Genomic DNA, 17,517 nt, shown 5'->3' on the forward strand with positions numbered 1-17,517 from the left:
TGAGTTGAAAATTTTATATTATAGATCGAGAATCTGAAGATAAACGCGAAAAAGAGAAAATTTCAGACTAGTCTTTGAATCTTTACAAATTTTACAAATTAGCCTAGGTAAGTTCATATGGTTGAGTTTGCATATATAATTGGTAATTTAGGAATGGTATAATGTGTTATTTCATATTTTGTTATTAAATTATGAATATTATAAAAATGTGGAAATCAGATTGAAAGTTCAAATTGAGTAGAACGCAGGATTGAGTACGATCGTTCCATGATTAGTGATGAATTGACGAATAAGACCATCGTTAGACCATGGCAAAGTGTGGAATGTAATACCATAGTTGGGCCATGGCATTTTAGTGAAAAGACCATAACTGGATTATGGTATTGTGAACATAAGACCATGGTTGAACCATGGCAGTATATGTGTGTACGTGTAAGACTATAGCTAGGCTATGGCATCGTAATAAAGTGAAAGACCGTAATGGGGCTATGGCATTGTGATATGTGCAAGACTATGACAAGGCCATGGTAATATATTTGTAAGACCATAGTTGGACTATGGTATTAAGCAAACGATATACTCAAATTCGTAAGACGTTCTCTAATTTGATAAGAAATAGTAAGTGTTATATGAATTAAAGTGATAGAATTCAATCAGTTGTGATATTGAGCTCAATCAAGTAAATTCATCATTTAAGATTGTGATTGGCAGGGAATATTAATAAAATGCTCTGTTTAATGTTTTGTTACTATTTGTTCGATAAGATCTATTTTAAATCCTATGAACTTACTAAGCTTTCATAAGCTTGCTTTTGTGTGTTAAATGTTCATTGTAGATTAATAAATAGTACGGAAGATCGGATCAACATATCGGGCCACACTATCTAGATTTCACCGTTAGATTTTGTAAAACAACTTTCGGTTTATATGGCATGTATAGGATAGAATGAAAAGAAAGTAAAATTATAATATGGTTATGAATGGCTTTTATACATATATGTTAGTTTATATGCATGTATTTAATAGTATCTATTAGTAGTCAATGAATGGAATTACATGGTAAGTTTATGCAAATGAGTAGTGTGATGACACATTAGGTTTAAAACTTGATATTTGACTTGAATTGGTTGCTTGGATGGACTATATTAGTATAAGGAAATGATGTATGCAAGTTGATAGTGGAGAGGGTGAAAAAAGTGGCCTTAAAATGGCCTATTTTCGTCCATACGGGTAGACACATGGGCGCGTGTCTTGGCCGTGTGTCACACACGGCCTAGCATATGGGCATGTGACCCCGCCGTATGTCCCCTGCACCTTAAGTTCTAGGAATAGAATACTCAGAACTGAGCAAACGGGTAGAGACATGGGCGTGTGTCTTAGTCGTGCGTGCCACACGGCCTAGAACATGGATGTGTGTCTTAGCCTTGTGAAAACTTCATCTTCATGATTTGTAAGTCAGAAAGTTACACGAGTTAGTGACACGGCCCTGTGACCTATGTCACTTGGCCGTGTGAGCCACATGGCCTACCCACATGGGCGTGTGACCCCTATACATGAGAAAAACTTTTTAAATTTCACGAAAAATATCATACATTCCTAATTTAGTCCCGACCTGATCCTAACGTTCATTTTGGGCCTCGAGGGTCCATCCTAAGGACATTATGGATAATATCATAATTAATTTGTATGAATTATTTGTAAATGTTTTGAAAACTTTGGTAATGTTTCGTAACCTTGTTCCGGTGACGGATATAGGTTAGGGGTGTTACATTTATTGGTATTAGAGTTTCAGTTTAGCCGATTCTCAGAACTAATGAGACGTGTAAAGTGTCTAGAAATACATGCCATATAAATCTGTGATAGTGTGATGTGTATAATCCGATCTAATCATTGTTTTTCTTATAGATTGTAAAGATTTCTGATAGACCTGAATGTACTAAACAGAAAGAAGTTAACAGTAGTGTGCAGATCTCTGAACGAGGGACAAGCAGTAATGTTCCAAATTCTCTAATGCGAGAACAAGAACTCAAAAATATGATTTATGGATTTATGAATCAGTGGTATAATGAGATGATGCAAGAAAGAAATCAGGCTCAGCAACCTCCTCCACCTAATGCACTATCAGTAGCACCCCCGGTTGCTTCTCCACCCCCTCCGACAACTGAATCTAGTAAGTGAACTCCAATAGAAAAACTCAAAAAATTTGGGGCCGAAGAAATTCGGGAAAGATTAGATGATGATCCTGTTAAAGCTGAATATTGGCTACAGAATTTAGTAAGAGTTTTTAAACAAATGGCTTGTTCTCTGGATGATTATTTGACATGTGCTGTTTCTTTACTAAAAGAAGAAGCATACAACTAGTGGAAGACTATAGAAGCGGTAGTACCTGAAGAGAAACTTTCTTGGGAATTTTTCTAGAGTGAATTAAAAAAATGTAGGAAAAAAGTATTTACATAAGAAGGAGAGGGAATTTCTCGATTTACGACAGGAAAATCAGTCAGTAGATGAGTATGAAAGAGAATTTGTATACCTTAGCAAGTATGCCCAAGATATTGTACCGACCGAAGTAGAAATGTGTATTCGATTCGAGGATGGATTAAATGATGATATCAGAATAATAGTTGAAGGTACAAAAATTCGAGAATTTGTTGCTTTATCAGATAGAGCCTAGAAAATGGAAGACGTGTATAATCGAAAGATGCAACGGGAAAGAAGAAGTAAAGAATATTATAAGAGAAGTTCTTCAAAATCATTCTCAACATTTCCAGCTAAAATGTTTAGAGACGATTTAGGACGATCCACCTTAATTCAGGACGATTCAAGACAATCCACCATCAAACAAGAACAGAGTAACTCCGTAAGAATTTGGGGTAACCACTAAACCTGCAGCTATTGTTAGTAGTGTGCAGAATGTTCCCAAGCCTAGATATAAATATTGTGGGAAATCATATTCAGGTGAATGTAGAGGCAAGTTAGGAACTTGTTACAAATGTGGGGCCACTGATCATTTTATTCGAGATTTCCCTCAACTGCTTAAAGAGGAGGGAGAACAAAAAGAGAGACAATCAATTACTTCTCAAAAAGGCAAACGTTCGGGTCAAAGTAGTGCTACAAGGACTGCTAGTTCGGGTATGAGAGATTCAGCTACTCGGTTAGAAGTTAGGGCACCTGCATGTACATATGCCATCCGAGCAAGAGAGGAAGCTTCTACCTCAGATGTAATAGCTGGTACTTTCTATCTTTTTAATGATTCTGTGTATGCATTAATTGATCCTGGATCTACACATTCATACATTTGCACTGCATTAGCATCAGAAAAGGAATTGTGTGTTGAATCTACTGATTATGATGTGCAAGTCACTAATCCATTAGGCCAAAGAGTGATAGTTAACCTAATATGTCAAAATTGTCCACTGAAAGTAAAAGGCTGTGATTTCTCTACTGATTTGATGTTGTTACCCTTTCGAGAATTTGATGTTATTCTGGGAATAGATTGGTTAACGAAACATGATAGAGAATTTGACATGATAGGGAATTTGATGTTGTAACTTTCCACAGTTTACTACAACATCATGTTTCGTTAACCAATCCATTCCTAGAATAACATCAAATTCCCGAAATGGTAACAACATCAAATTAGCAGAGAAATCATGGCCTTTTATTTTCAGTGGACAAATTCGACATATTAGGTTAACTATCACTCTTTGGCCTAATAGATTAGTGACTTGCACATCATAATCAGTAGATTCAACACACAATTCCTTTTCTGATGCTAATGCAATGCAAATGTATGAATGTGTAGATCCATGATCAATTAATGCATACACAGAATCATCAAAAAGATAGAAAGTACCAGCTATTACATATGGAGTAGAAGCTTCCTCTCTTGCTCGGATGGCATATGTACGTGCAAGTGCCCTAACTTCTGACTGAGCAGCTAATCTCTCATACCCGAACAGTAGTTTTTGTAGCACTACTTTGATCCGAACGTTTGCCTTTTTGAGAAGTAATTGATTGTCTCTCTTTTTGTTCTCCTTCCTCTTTAAGCAGTTGAGGGCAATATCTAATAAAATGATCAGTGGCCCCGCATTTGTAACAAGCTCCTAACTTGCCTCTGCATTAACCTGGATGTGATTTCCCACAATATTTACATCTAGGCCTGGGAACATTTTGCACACTACTAACATTAGCTGCAGGTTTAATGGTTGCCCCAAATTCTTGCGGAGTTACTCTATTCTTGTTCGATCGTTCTGGCATTGAGGTGGATCAACCTGAATCGTTTCTAAAATTTTTAGCCAGAAATGTTGAGAATGATTTTGAAGAACTTCTCTTATAAGATTCTTTATTTATTCTTTCCCGTTGCATCTTTTTATTATGCTGTTCTTCCATTTTTTGGGTTTTATCTGATAAAGCAACAAATTCTCCAATTTCTATACCTCCAATCATCATTCTGATATCATCATTTAATCCATCCTCGAACCAAATACATATTTCTTCTTCTGTCAGTACAATATCTCGGGCATACTTGCTGAGGTATACAAATTCTTTTTCATACTTAGCTATTGACCGATTTCCCTGTCATAAATCGAGAAATTCCCTTTTCTTCTTATCTAAATACCTTTTTCCTATATATTTCTTTTTAAATTTACTCTAGAAATATTCCCAAGAAAGTTTCTCTTCAGGTACTACCGCTTCTATAGTCTCCTACCAGTTGTATGCTTTTTCTTTTAGTAAAGAAACAATACATCTCAAATAATAATCCGGGAAATAAGCCATTTGTTTAAAAACTCTTACTAAATTCTTTAGGGAATATTCAGCTTTAACAGGATCATCATCTAATCTTCCCCGAAATTCTTCAGCCCCAAAATTTCTGAGTTTTTTTATTGGAGTCTGCTTACTAGATTCAGTTGTCGGAGGGGGAGGAGGTTGATGAGCCTAATTTCTTTCTTGCATCATCTCATTATACCACTGATTCATAAATTCATAAATCGTATTTTTGAGTTTTTGTTCTCGCATAAGAGAAACTAGAACATTACTGCTTGTCCCTTGTTCAGAGATCTGCACTCTACTGTTAACTTCTTCCTGTTCAGTACATTTTGGTCTATCGAACATCTTTACAATTTATAAGAAAAATAAGGATTAGATCGGATCATACACATTACACTATCACAGATTTATATGGCATGTATTTCTAGACACTTTACACGTCTCATTAGTTCCAAGAATCGGCTAAACTGAAACTCTGATACCAATAAATGTAACACCCCTAACCCATATCCGTCACCGGAATAAGGTTACGGAGCATTACCAGAGTTTTTTGAACATTTATAAATAATTCATATGAATTACTATTCATTTTTCGATGTTATCCATAACGTCCTTAAGACGGACCATCGAGGCCCAAAATGAACGTTAGGACCGGGTCGGTACTAAATCAGGAATATAGGATATTTTTCATGAAATTTAAAAAAAATTCTCATGTACAGGGGTCACACGCCCGTGTGGGTAAGCCGTGTGGCTCACACGACCAAGTGATACAGATCACATGGTCGTGTCCTTAACCCGTGTAACTTTCTAACTTGCAAAACATGAAGATGCAGTTTTCACACGGCCAAGACACACGCCCGTGTCTCTGACGGTATGCTCAGTCCTAAGTATTCTGTTCCTAGAATTTAAGGTGCAAGGGACACATGACCGGACCACATGCCCATATGCTAGGCTGTGTGTCACACACGATCAAGACACACGCTCGTGTGTCTACCCGTGTAGACGAAAATAGACCATTCTAAGGCCACTTTTCTCACCATTTCCACTATCAACCTGCATACATCATTCCCTTATACTAATATAGTCCATCCAATCAACTAATTCAAGTCAAATATCAAGTTTTAAACCTAGTGTGTCATCACACTACTCATTTGCATAAACTTACCATGTAATTCCATTCATTGACTGCTAATAGATACTATTAAATACATGCATAAACTAACATATATGTATAAGAGCCATTCATAACCATATTATAAGTTTATTTTCTTTTCATTCCATCCTATACATGTCATATAAACCAAAATTTGTTTTAAAAAATCTATAGGTGAAATCTGGATAGTGTGGCCTGATGTGTTAATCCGATTCTACGTACTCTTTATTAATCTACAATGAACATTTAACACACAAAAGTAAGCTTATGAAAGCTTAGTAAGTTCATAGGCTTTAAAATAAATCTTATCGAACAAATAATAACAAAACATGAAACAGAGCATTTTATTAATATTCCCTGCCAATCACAATCTCAAATGATGAATTTACTTGATTGAGCTCAATATCACAACTGATTGAATTCTATCACTTTAATTCATATAACACTTACCATTTCTTATCAAATTAGAGAACGTCTTACGAATTTGAGTACATAATTTGCTTAATGCCATATTCCAACTATGGTTTTACACATATATTACCATGACCTTGTCATAGTCTTGCACATATCACAATGCCATAGCCCCACTATGGTCTTTCACTTTATTACGATGCCATAGCCCAGTTATGGTCTTACACGTACACACATATACTGCCATGGTCCAACCATAATCTTACGTTCACAATACCATAATCCAATTATGGTCTTTACACTGAAATGCCATGGCCCAACTATGGTCTTACATTCCACACTTTGCCATGGTCTAACGATGGTTTTATTTGTCAATTCATCACTGATCATGGAACGATCGTACTCAATCTTACGTTTTACTCAATTTGAACTTTCAATCTGATTTCCACATTTTTATAATATTTTAATAACAAAATATGAAATAACACATTATACCATTCCTAAATTAACAATTATACATGCAAATTCAACCATATGAACTTACCTGGCTAATTTGTAGAATTTGTAAAGATTCAAGGACTAGTTTGAAATTTTCTCTTTTTCGCGTTTATCTTCAGATTCTCGATTTATAATATAAAATGTTCAACTCATTAGCATCTAATTCGATTCTAATTCACTTCACACTTTTTACCCTTCAATTTTTAAAATTACACTTTTACCCTAAATTTTACAGATTTTTACAATTTAATACCTAATTAATTAACCCATCAATTGAGATTATTTTTCTAAATTAACACTTTATCTGATCATTTAAGGCTATTATAAACCTTTGACATTCAAAATTTCAGCACCAAACCCTAATTCTTAACTTTTCACAATTAAGTCCTAAAAATCAATTTATATTAAAATCACTTAATAAAATCATCATATAAGGGAATTAAAGTTTAAAATCCATGATAATTCATCATAAAATTTCATTAGTAATCCATGGTAACTTTCAAAATCACTCATAGAATCCAAAACTAGTGAATTAGTTAGTTGGATCTAATTGTAAAAGTCTTAAAACATGAAAATTTCAAAGAAAAAACAAGAATTAAACTTACATGTAACAAAATATGAAAAACCAGTTTAGAAGGACTTCTCCATGGCTGTTTTGGCTGAAGATTGATGAAGATATCTCTAGAAATTCAATTTCGTCATCTTTTAATTTTTACTTTAATTCAAAAATAACCATATTGCCCCTTGTTCACATTAACTTTGTTATTTTCTGCATACTCATGCCGTCCGACCCATATAATTTAGGCTCAGTTGCTCTTTAAATCTCTCTTATTTAATACTTGAGCTATTTAATCACAATTTAACAAGTTTTGTACTTTTTTCAATTTAGTCTTTTTTAATTAATTAACTATCAAAACATTAAAATTTCCTAACGAATCTTTAATACTAACTCAATGACACTCCATAAATATCTTTAAAAATATTTATGGCTCGGTTTATGAATTTGAGGTCTTGATACGTCGTTTTCTACCCAATTTATCTAATAAATTCTTTTAATTCATAGAATTCACTAATTCAAAATTATTTCTAACTTCACATTTGACTCATAAATGTTAATTTGCTAAATTTTTGAATTTACTCATCGATTTAGTGATCTCAAATCGTTTTTTCCAACACCACTGAAAATTAGGCTGTTACACACATTAGGTATAAAACTTGATATTTGACTTGAATTGGTTGCTTGGATGGACTATATTAGTACAAGGAAATGATGTATGCAGGTTGATAGTGGAAAGGGTGAGAAAAGTGGCCTTAAAATGGTCTATTTTCGTCCACACGGGTAAACACACGGGCGTGTGTCTTGACCGTGTGTGACACATGGCTTAGCATATGGGCATGTGGTTCGGCCGTGTGTCTCCTGCACCTTAAATTCGAGAAACAGAATACTCAAAACTGAGCATATGGGCAGAGACATGAGCGTGTGTCTTAGCCGTGTGTGCCATACAACCTAGAATACGGGTGTGTCTTGGCCGTGTGAAAACTGCATCTTCATGTTTTGCAAATCAGAGAGTTACACAGGTTAGGGACATGGCCTACACACACGGGCGTGTGACCCCTGTACACGAAGAAAACTTTTTAAATTTCACGAAAAATATCCTACGTTCCTGATTTAGTCTCAACCCGATCCTAACGTTCATTTTGGGCCTCGAGGGTCCATCCTAAGGACGTTTTGGATAATATCGAAAAATGAATAGTAATTGATATGAATTATTTGTAAATGTTCTGAAAACTCCGGTAATACTCCATAACTTTATTCCGACGACGGATATGGGTTAGGGGTGTTACAACATCGGTAGAGCACTGTAGCAAACATGCCATTTTGGTAAATAATCTCATGGACATACCATTTAAGTTATTAATTATTTTTTAAATATAACTTTTTAAAAAAAATTATGTAAGCTTTTAAAAAATATACTTTCCAAATAATTTTTGTTATTTAAAAAAATAAATTTCAAAATTTTCTTTTCTTTTTTAATAAAATACTATAATTAATTAGAACTGCAAACAATAAAAATATAAAGACAGAGCACATAATACAAACGATAAATAAGACACTATAAATTGATGCATAAATGTCATGTTTGCAAAATAATCCTAAAATAGTAGAAAGACAAACTCATACTAATCGCAACACTGGAAGAATTTAAAAACAAACTAGAGATGCATCATTTTGACCAAACTGCTAAAACTTAAATCATAATCCTACCATCATCAGGCCAACTTAACAATGACTCCAGTCAACTAAGAAATCATTACCGAGAGCCTTAAGAGACCCATCGTACCAGTAATGCACAAAATGTTAAGTCTCAGATGGCCTGTCCTCCTCTAAAAATTTGGGAGGATTTGAGTAAAAATATTAAGTTCAGAAAATGGACTTGAAGAAAAAAATAAACCCGTCTAAAATATGGGTTGGGCTCGAGGTTGAACATTTAAGGCTTAAGCCCAACCTGATCTAGCCTGACTCTTTTTTAAGTTTGTAATGTTTTATATTATATTATTTTTATATATAATTTATAACACATAAAAGATAAATCTATAATACTACTATAATGTAAACATTAAAAAAATATTAAGATGACTATATATAAAATTTTAATAAATAATAATATATAAAATTATTAAATTATTAAATTAAAAAATATAAAAATATATTTTTAATTTTTTTAAAATAATATAATCAGATTTAAAATCGGCTTGGGTTAATTATTTATAAATATAAATAGATTTAGATAAAATTCTACGACCCGACTAAATTTGGAAATATATAAAAATATACTAATATCATGCTTAAATTTGAAAAATTTCATGTGGAGCAACAACAATGGAAATTGATACTTTCTTTGGACGATTCTATCTCTCATGTACTATTCATAGGAAGAAGGTAGTACAAGTCAAAGAAGGTTTCACTTGCAGCGATTGTAATAGCCTGATTTAGACTCTAGTCGGAACAGTAGTTTTGGAACCATAAATTCCAGTCAAAAAAATATTTAAAAATTATTTTCTGTGTTTATTATGTGTGAATTTGTGTGTGTGAAATTTTCGTAATTTAATTTTGTCGTTTAGGTACCTGATTAAATAAAAGAACTTAATTGCGTAAAATGAAAATTTGGTGGTTAATTATAAAAGGGCCAAAATGAATGTGTCTTTATAAAAGGAAGTGTTTATGACGCAATTATGCCATTGGTTTTATATTTGGACGGCAATGGACATAAATATAAGTAATAATATAATGTTTTAATTAAGGTTATATATATAAATTAAATAATATGTTATTATATATTATATTATAACATAACTTAAAAGCCATGTTTATTATTGTTTCTTATGACCGAATATGAAAACATAAAGAACAGAAAAAAAATTAGGTTTTGGCCATGGTTGATCTTGATTAAGGTATGTAACTAGCTCGATTTTCGATAATTTTTACGTTTTTGAGATTATTGCTGAGTTATCTACAAGACCCATGCTTGAATTTCTGATTTTGGTGAATATTTTGAGTTATGCCATTGTTGAAAGCTTGTGATTTTTGTTGTTTGATGATGAAATATGAAAGATATGTTTTAGATTAACATGTTTTGTATTGGAGTTTTTGATGATTTTGAGTAATTAGGACTAAATTGCAAAAAATAATAATTTGAGGGACTAAAATGTGAAATAAATGAAATATATGGATTTTTATGGATATGGGTAAAATTCGGCCTAACATGGTGATAGTGAAATTCTGTATATTTTGTTATTTGTGCAATAGGGACTAAATTGTAAAATAATGTAAATGTTAGGGGTAAAATAGTAATTTGTCCATTTATATGTTTTTGGACCGAACTGAATGAAAATATGTTTGAATGAGCTTAATTTGAATATGTTTAGATCAAGAACCAAAGAAATCGGATTAGGATCGGGGGAAAACGAAAGTTGTTGACTAGTCGTCCCTTTCCGTTTTACATCGTCCGAGGTAAATTTATAAGCAACTACGTGTGGTTAAATTTTTAATATATACGTGATCAATAAATAGTTGTAATAATATAAAGTAATTTATGAATCGACATTGAGTAATGAAAGTAATTTACGTTTGATGATAAAGTAATGAATGAGTTTTAGTATTGAAAGTGGTGACATGAGCTATAAACGTTAAAATGTTGATTATTTGTATATAAGTTCCAAGTTTATATTCGACTATATAATAGATGTTTGTGTATATGATGTTAAAATGTGAATCATATATATATATATGTATATTCTATTATATAATGTTATGGTGGACTTGGTAGTGAATCATAATTTTGTTAATAAATATATTCATATTTTGACCAATTTGAAGTTGATACAAGGATGTATATGAGGCATCGACATGTGAATCCGATATATGTGTGCGAGAAAGACCACGTTTTATACGTCGACATAGATATGTGATTCTGATATATGTGTGCGAGTAAGACCACGTTTTATACATTGACATCGATATGTGACTCTAATATATGTGTTCGAGTAAGACTTTGTCTGGGACAGTGGCATCGATATGTGATTACATGTAAGACCACGTCTAGGACGTTGGCATTGTACGATATATGTGATTATCTGAGTGTCCTATCCAATTTTAAATTGTTCAACAGGCAATGATAACTATGATTGAATGGATAAAACGAGCTAAAGTAATCAGGTATGTGATAGCTTAATGCTTATTTGAAATAAGGTAAGTAAGTTACTCGATATGTGTTATAAATCATGTATAATGGAAATGGAAATTTTGTAAATGCATATTGAAAATGTATTTGGCCTTTTTGATTATATTATATGGATATTTATGAAATGGTTCATGGATATATATGTATGTGGGTTATGTATATTCGGCTATCTAATGGTACTAAGGTTTGAAATTTAATATTACCTTGATAATAGATATATGTATATGTTCTGCTAAGGTAAAATTGTATATAGAAATATATGATACATATGAAATTGTGATCTTGAAATAAATCTGATTATGTTAGCATAATTTATTTTGGTTAAGTCGAGTTGTTATAAATTTTAAGTTATTATTTGCTTATGACTTACTAAGTTATGATAGCTTATTGTGTGTGTTTGTTTGCTGTTTATAGATTTTAGAAGTTGGTTACGAGCTCGGAGATCGTCAGCAAGGTCTATCACACTATCGACCGTTTTCGGTATTTTTTTTAAGCTAAATTTCGGATCTATGGCATGTATAGGCTAGATAATATTTGGAAGCATTGGATTTTGGTTTGTATATATAAAAGCCATGCTAAAATGGCTTGTTTATTCATGTTAAGTTTGGTTTAAGTTTGATTAAGCTATGGATACATCTGGTTAGTAATTTTGAATGTGTGGTAATTGGCAATATGGTTTGGCCTGGTTATTAGATTAGTTGTTGATTTATTATTTTGACAAAAAATAAATATATTATGGTAAGTATAATCTGACATGTTTGAATGGTGTTTTGGTTATATGATTGATGCGTGACATTCGTAACAGGTTTTAAAGATTTATAAATGAAATGTTCTTAAGACTAACTTATTATCACGATTAAGGCAAGTGTACCTATCGAACAGTAGTATAGTTCAGCAAGACTGGATTGTCGAACCCAAAGGAACTACGAGTACTAGTATTTACTTCCTTTTTATTATCTAGCCTAAAATTTAAGAGGTTTGGTTGTCTAAACTAATTACTAACTAAGAATGCACAGAAAGAAAACTTGGGAAAAATACTTTTAGGAAAATTTGATTGATTGAGACAATACTTAAGGAAAAATCCACCTAGACTTCACTTTTATTTGACTCTGAATCAGACAATTTATTCATTTGACTTGATCCGTAGAAATCCCTAAGTTATATTATTATCTCTCTCGAGACTAATAACGTCTAACCCTAGGTTGAATAATTGAAATCTCTTTCTAATTAACACCCTATAATTGCATTAACTCGATCTCTGGATTCCCTTATTAGGTTTCACCCTAATCTGGCAAAATCTTGTCACCCTATCTCTAGGCGCACAATCAACTCCGCTTAATTATGACAAATTTACTCTTAGACAGGGTCTATTCCTCCTCTGAATAAGAGCTTAACTTGAACCAATATCCTGGAATATCAAAACAAGAATTAAGAACACATAATTAAGAACAAGTCAAATATTTATCATACAATTCAGATAATAATAGCAAGATCTGTCTTAGGTTTCATTCCCCTTAGGTATTTAGGGGTTTAGTTCATACTTATGAAAGAAAACATCTCAAAAGCATAAAGATAACAAAACATAAGAAAACCCAAAACTCCTAAAGGAACTTGAAGGGAGATCTCCAGTCTTGATGATGAATCCGGCTTTTGAGATGGATCAATTGGCTTTCCTTGAGTAATTCCTTGCTTCCTACTCTGCGTCTCCCTTCCTAAGTGCCTCCTCAAGTGTTTAAATAGGCTTTGGAATGCCTAAGAGCCCTCAAAATTGGCCTTTTCCGAATTGGACTAAACTTGGGTTCGGTAGGGACACGCCCGTGTGCGATTACTTAAGGCCGTGATCAAGGCTGTTAAATGGGCACTTGCGTGTAATCCACCCGTGTAAGTCGTGCTTCAATCCTGCCAAATTGACACGGCCGTATAATACACCCGTGTGAGGAAGTCCAGGCCGTGTTGTTTTCCCATGTGGGTCCATTTTCTCCATTTTCGGCCCGTTTCTCATTCCTTTTACTCTCCTATGCTCACTTAAGTATAGAACATGAAATTAAAGGATTAGGAGCATCGAATTCTCCAAATCTAAGGAGAAATCATCCATAAAATGTGTTAAGCATGGGGTAAAAATATGTATAAATTACGGTTTATCAATGATTTAGTCGAGTATTGATATGTATAATATATAAATTAGGATAAAGTGAATTGATTTCATAATTATATTATAAACATGTCGTAATGGTTATGTGATTATTCGTTAAGTGAACTAAATGCATGATTATATTCGGGAAATAATAAGTTTAGTGGATGAATAGTATATGTGATATGTGTTTTGTACATTGAGGTTAATTGATGATTTTTGACGTGGTATGAGTGATTCGGCTATGATATGCATATAATAGTATGAATTATGTTTGTTATACTACCTTTAATTAAAATGATTTGATTATGTTTCTTATGTGTTAGTAAAGGTTTAAAATTTTAGTTAAAAGTATATTTGAATGAATGTCGAAATGAGTTAAGGAGTATTTTTTATTAGTAGTTCGGCATTTGTATATATATATAGATGATTGGTCACGTGTTTTGGAAGTGAGTTGAATGATGATTGTTTAGAGATATAAATATTTTGGTTGTGGTTTTATTTTGATATATTGGGAAGATATGACTTGCATTACAATAATTTAAATACATGAGCTCTAGATATGGAGTATATGAATTTAATATGGTTGTTCATAAATCGGCAAAGTATTAATGTTACTTATAATGTAAATTCGGTTATGCCATTCAATAATTTGATGTGTTATGAATTATTTATTGAGATAGGTTGATATGAAATATGCATATATGTAAATGAGAACATATGTTCGTAATGATTTAAATTTGAGGGGTAAATTATAGTTAATTTATATGTTAATTAATTTTATTTTCGTGATAGGATATATATATGAAATGATAGGGCTAAATGAAGTAGATGTAATCTTGAATTTAGTATGATTATTAGTTAATTTTATATTTGAGTAATACGTTGAAATAAATGACCAAATGAATAGTGAATTTTTTATTGACAAAAAAAAGAGTAAAATGATATGATCATGTTTAATTGGTTTGTGAGTAATTTATTGGTTCGGTTATTTTGATATGTATTTATGAATATACTTAGACATATATATGTGTGGAATGTTTGGTAATGTACTTATGAAACGAAGTATTATAATTTAAGCATTTGATTTTTATGGTTAAATGTTTATATTGAGTTAACAAGATATATGGAATAACGAAACATGTTAGTTTGGTTGTTTTAATAATAATAATAATAATAATAATAATAATAATAATAATAATAATATAGGACTAACTTGTAATGAAAGTTTGTTCTGAATTGTTTTATGATCGGTAATGCCTCGTAACTCCATTCTGACGGTGAATACGGGTTAGAAGTGTTACAATGATTGTGTTAATTCTGTTTGATTTTCTATTCAATAGAACTGTTCTATTTTCTTTTTAAAGCTTTTTTTCTTAACAACAAAATTATATTAATGAAATTTTCAAAATCCATTTGTTGATATAATATGAAAATAAATGTTAAGAAATTATACATTAAATATTGTCGGTTAAGTTTTAGATCAATTGTGTTGATGTTGTTTGATAGAAATAAAGTAATACAAGTCGAAGGAGATTTCACTTACAACAATTGTGTTCATACTATTTGATTTTCTATTCAACGGAACTATTCTTTTTTCTTTTTTAAATTTTTTTCTTAACAACAAAATTATATCAATGAATTTTTTAAAATTAAATGACAAATTACGTTTGTTGATATGATATGAAAAGAAACGTTTAAAAACTACACTAAAAATATTGTCAATTAAGTCTTAACTTGATTGATATCTGCATTGTTTTCCTGTATTGAAGCGCATTATCCTCCTATTCAAGGGTTGAGGAAAAATTATAAGTAGTTCTAAATATCGTATCAAAAAGAACATATATTATAATAACCTATAATAAATTTTTTGTTTAAAAAGATATAAATATTTATCATTTTATATATAAATTCTATCATCATTTACAAGATAAAGTTTATTTTCGTGAAATCTGATTAAATTCTTAATTGAATATAATATATTTACATTAACATATGAGATTTAATATTTTTAAAATATTTTTAATTCCCAAACCCCTAATTAATGCAAACTCCAAGAGTTTTCGAGAAAAAACTTGATTTTCCAATTTTTTCCAATTTTTTTTAATATAGTTTGTCGAAACCATTTTTATTTTGAAAAACGGGGATCGACTTTAAAAATGAAATATGGAGTTGCCACCAATCCTTTTTTGTTTTGGGTGTGATCGGATCACCTTATAAAATATTTTGTTTTATTAAAACATCGATTTTGGCCTACGAAATTCAAGAAAACGGGTTCGGGAGTCGGTTACGTACGAGGAAGGATTAGCACCCTCGTAACGCCCAAAATTAGTACCTAATTGATTAATTAATGTCCTAATATCGAAAATTTGAAAAGATTTTGAAATACAATTCCTTTTAAAAATATTTGAATAATTCGAATTGGATGTTAAGATTCTCTTGTCCCGAAGGAATAAAATATCACATCCAGTACGTTAGGATACGACATTTTAAACCCTCGAAACCAATATCGTCTCTCGATTTTTAAAACTTATGCATTGAAATTTCAAAAGGATATTTGGTTATTTGGTCAAACGAAAAAAATCGAAACTTAGCATGTTAGGGCATGATTTCTCGAATTTTCAAACACGAAATATTGCCTTGTTTTTTAATTTAAGAAAAAACGGATTTTTGAAATATGAAGGGATATTTGGCTACTTAGGTTTAACGAGAAAATCGATACCCGTAAGTTAAGGTACGATCTCTCGAATTTCCAAAGCGCGAAATATCGCCTTATTTTGAGAAAATTTCAAAGAAGAGCGATTATAAAACCGACTCAAAATGCGTTTATTCGGTTTGTTTGGGATAAAAATGAAACAACTAAAATCGGCCTAAATACGTTGGAATTTAAATCACGATACAATAATAAGAAACAAAAGCATAGTATCGAGCATGAAATAATAATATGTGAGTTCAATATTATACAAATGAATGACAATGATAAAAATACGGATATACAAATCGAAATACACAATAGCAATAATCTCACAACATACCTATTTAAATACTAACATTTATAATCTAAGACTAATGAATAAAAAAAATATAACGATTTTAAAAAATATAAAGCAAAATAAAAAAAATAAAATGTACCAAACTTTCAAATAATAATCAACAATGTTAAAACAAATAATGTAAAAGAAAATCAAATTGAAATTGACAATATAAAGAACAATTTAAAAAATAAATCATATGTATAAAAATTTTAAAGTGAGTAATACATGTAAAAGTTTGAAATAAATCATAAAAATAAGAATAAAAATAAATAATATGTAAAATAATAATATATAAATTAATTTTAAAATAAGTATTATGTAAGAAGAAAGTTAAAGTAAGTAATAAACAAATATATATATATATATATATATCAATCTAAAATAGATAATATACATAAAATAAAAGTAGTTTAATATAAATAATATATATATATATAATAATGCAATAGAGTGTTTAAAATGAACATCATATAAATCTTTAAAACAAAGAATATACATAAAAGAGAATTTTAAAATAAATAAATTATATAATAAAATAATTCAAAAAAATATAAAAAAGAAAATAAAAAAACAACTAAAACAATGTGAAATTAATAATATAGTTCAAAATAATATGTTAAAACAATTTTTAAAAAATGAATAATTAATAAATTATAAAGAATAAAAAAAACATAAACTGAAACTTTAAAAAACTCAATTGAAATAAAAACAAAATCAAAAGGATACTTTATAAACAAATCAAATTATTAAAACAAAGTCAAGGACCAAAATAAAATGTGCA

Source organism: Gossypium hirsutum, chromosome A06 (genome assembly GCF_007990345.1).
Source record: "Gossypium hirsutum isolate 1008001.06 chromosome A06, Gossypium_hirsutum_v2.1, whole genome shotgun sequence".
Classification (NCBI taxonomy): domain Eukaryota; kingdom Viridiplantae; phylum Streptophyta; class Magnoliopsida; order Malvales; family Malvaceae; genus Gossypium; species Gossypium hirsutum.